This window comes from Adiantum capillus-veneris, chromosome 27 (assembly GCF_014529385.1).
Source record: "Adiantum capillus-veneris isolate H3 chromosome 27, ASM1452938v2, whole genome shotgun sequence".
Classification (NCBI taxonomy): Eukaryota; Viridiplantae; Streptophyta; class Polypodiopsida; order Polypodiales; family Pteridaceae; genus Adiantum; species Adiantum capillus-veneris.
The window spans coordinates 120,193,368-120,197,379 of NC_140957.1; the positions used below are offsets into that span (position 1 = coordinate 120,193,368).

General features: G+C 41.4%; 1 pseudogene; it reads right to left on the reverse strand.

Moving 5' to 3' along the window:
- Positions 1-1,914: 1,914 nt before the first annotated feature.
- Positions 1,915-3,412, reverse strand: LOC147422659 (uncharacterized; annotated as a pseudogene).
- Between the last annotated feature and the right edge of the window lie 600 nt (positions 3,413-4,012).

Here is a 4,012-nt window from a genome sequence, read left to right on the forward strand (position 1 = left end):
TTTACTTAACTAATTAAATTCATAGTGTAACCTTTCAGAGCCCGTAACTTTTCCAGATTTTATCAGAATTCGGTTCTGAAAAATTCTAACCCTAGTAAAGCTCTGGTTACGGTTCCAAAAATACCGATATTTACCATAATTGGATTATTCTACAGTGTTTTCTTAACAACCAAGTTAATTTGATCAGGCTTTGTACAATTTCTAAGGTTTCAGAAACTGAAAACCTTACAATCACCGCAACTTAAGAAATTGAGACGTCCTCATCTCAACCAAATTTGAGGAAACCTTTGAAAAGTGATACTTCGTCCTCCCATGTGGCGTCTTCAGTGGGGTAGTCCTTCCATTTTACTAAATGTTCTCTGATTACTCTGTTTCGCAGACTTCTTTCCCTAGTTAGAGTTACTTGCTAGTCAACTTTTCCCCAAGAAACTCTCAGTGTTAAGCTCATCTTAAAAACCTTTTACAAACCATTTGTATCATCTCAAAAACCAGGTTAAATTAATTCCATAAAAGATCCATATATCCACCTTGTCAACATGAACGCACTTGGTCTAACTGACCATTGAGAGCAATCAGTGTTCGACAAGTATCATGTATTCCATCTTTGCCAATCTGAACGTGCTCGGCGTGTTCTTGCCATTCTGAGCAATCTGTGTTCGGCACAAGCTTCCACCATTGCATGTTACAGGCATAGACATTCAGAATAGACAAACACATAAATCAGAATGGAACTGGAACAGAACACAGAAAAACAAACTAAATTCCGCCATAACTTCCGCCTTGACATTTCCAAAAAGACACTGATCGGCAGCTACATAGTTGGAGAATACTAATAGGCAACGCCCTTCCCTAAGAACACCCCTTGGAATCCAAAAAGTACAAGAGTTGATATTCCAAATTCCACTAAGGTAAAACATCAAAAATTCCCTCAGCATAACACCTGGCACAGCCCGATGGCTAGAGCCATAGGCTGACCTGGACCCACAATCCCTTGATCAATCAATCTGGTCCCCAGCAACTCCTTCTGCATCTGTCTCTACAGCCTTTTCTGCCACAAAATGCAGATCCGCTTGCTTTTCCACATCCGATTCCGCCTGCTTTTCCACTTCCGATTTCGCCTGCTTTTCCACTTCCAATTCCACTCCACCTGTCAAATTTGATCTGGTTCCAAAACACCACTGCTCAACTCCGCCTTCCACTTACTCAAACCCCATGCACTTACTTCAATTCCCTTGGTTTTATTCTTCAACTCCTCCATCTCTGCAACACACCTCTCATTCTCCATCTTCAATGCCTCATTCTCCCTCCTAATGCTCTCCTTTCCAGCTTGCTCAAACCAATTCTTGAAGCGGTCTATCGACACTTCCATATGCTCCCTCCAAAGACTAGTTGTTTTATTCCACATCTACTGTGCATATTCCAACACTTCCTGCTTCAAGGAATTCGCATCCGAATCAGCTACTAAGAGACCTATCATCCCCGCCATCATCTTTCCCTTAACATTTTCAGAAAACATTTCTCCCGTCTTCTCCTTAACAGTCAGTGAACTGCGACGTTCGCACACTTGGATGTGATCTCCAATACTTCTCACCACCTTAATCTTATAATGATGAATTTTCACCTCAATTCGGGCACGCCATGCAAGATTCGCCCAAAAAATATTCGTCCTTAAATGAGTCACATCAGCACTGAGCGAGTTTTTAGCCTTAAACTGAGTACCCCCACTAATGAGTACCGCTTGACCCTTTTTCCCAATTCCATTCCTCCGACTTTCCTCTTTCTGGACTTCCAATCCCACACTCCGAATTCCAACATCCAGTCCGCCATTCGAATTCCGAATTCCAGATCCCTTTACATGTTGAACATACTTTGACATTAAATCTGCATTCTGTTGAACATCCTCTACTTCCACGTTTACATCATCTGCTTGACTCCCAAACTGACAAATGGCTTGCCAATCGCCATGATAAAATTCAGATCCATCTGCATTTCCGAAGATGACTTCATCATTTGCCGCAATATCTTTAGCCTTCCGCAACATCCACTGTGAAATTTCAAGAACTTTTAATATATGAATTTGCATCTGCATTTCCACCTAAATCTGAATTCCAATCTGAATCTCACTCGGAATATGAATCTGAACCAAAATCTGACACTTGGGATACTCCTCTTCATGTCCCTTATACAACAGTTCCCTATCAACTCCTACATATTTGTTCTGATTTTGTCCAATCCAAGAAGAAAATGATGTTGTTAATCCCCATTGAGTATCGATGTCATCCTCCTTGTGACACTGATTGTCATACCTCTTCATCAAGCTTTCCACGGCTTCCATTAAAACTTGCATCTGAATTGGTCTTTGCATCCAAAATTGTAGTTGAATCCAAATCAAAAATTGAGACTGAATCTGAATTGAAATCTGAATTTGAGTTTGAATCACATGCGGCCTCTTCCAAAATTTGACTTTCTTTATCAACTGAAAATTTGCCCTCAATATCTCTTCATATCCATCTATATGAAACTGCCGCAATATGGAATGCCACCTCCAACTTCCAATATGAATATCATCATCCTCAATCTCCTCCGTTATGCTGCTGTCATCTTCTGGTCCTTGCTGCTACAATTGTTGCTTGGCTCTTTTGACATTCTCTTTTGACATTTTCTTTGAAGTCCGCTTGAAATGACAAAATTCTGCCATGATATCCGCATTAGCATGCACATCCTCCATTTGCTGCTAACAACTGTCCTCTTTAAATGTATGTGAATTCCCAATGAGCATGACACTTTGATCAGTCGAAAAGGAATAATCCTCCTGTGCTTCATGGACACACTTCCGTGGTAGGATAGAGGTAACCAGGGTTTCTTCCCGACTCTGTTCCCTGACCTCATGTTGCTCCTCCTTACCTTGCTGCCTTTTATCCTGGTGATATTGCTTATCTTCCACATGGTCTTCTTTTCGACTTCCCACTTGCACTTGCTGAGCTATCACCCATTGATTTTCTGATCGAAACTGTTGTGTACATTGTTGGGATACAATTTCCACAAGATTTGCTAACTGCATATTTCCATCAGTGGATCTTCGTGGTGACAATTCCTCCGAAACTGAGTTGTTCATTGTTGTTGCTCCAAATTCCTCCTGAGTACATCTGATTTTTGAAACTTCTTCCTGCTTTGACTCTTGATTTGTAATCCTACATACATTCTCAATTGAACCCAAAAATAAATCAATCACTTCTTCTTCATTCCTCTCTCTATCCATCACCTCTCCGCTCATCCGACTACCCACCTGTCCATTCCTCACATTATCCGCCTCTTCAAATGGTCTTTGATTTCCGTGAACAACATCCTCAATATGTATGATTTGCTTCTCCTCTGAATAATAAATCTCATTGACAAGTGACAACACCGACATCAATTTCAGCAATGGATATTCCGTCTCCACTCTCTGAGCACACTCTAGTGGTAGGGTAGGGGTATCTAGGGGCAGTATTAGGCTCTCTTGGACAACCTCCTTTGCACCTCCTTCTCCTCCACCTTTGGTATCCCCACATGATGGATGTCCGTCTCCAAGCCAACCCATCCGTCATCATCATCACTTAATTCATCTTCAAACTCACCCGCATATGCATCCCTAAATCTCTCACATGCTTCCTACAATTTTCTCACCTCCTTCCTGTTGGAACATGATGTCCTCCTCTTTCCTTTATGATTAGTCAACCACTCATATGCCCTCTCTAAGTCATCCTCAAAATCTTCTAACTTATCCCATGCTACCTGTGTCCCATCAACTGATGCTTTATGCATTCTTCGGCTAAATTTTTTAAGTTTTGAACACAAATCCACCATACACCACTTCCTACATGCATCTCCCTCTGAACACTCAACAACTGCACATGGGCAATCCTCCACTTCATGCTTCCGACTCATGCATACCTTGCATTTCTTTCTCTTCTTCTTTTGACCCCATGGCGCTTATCGCTAGAACTTTGATTTGAAATTTGGCTGCTTTCTG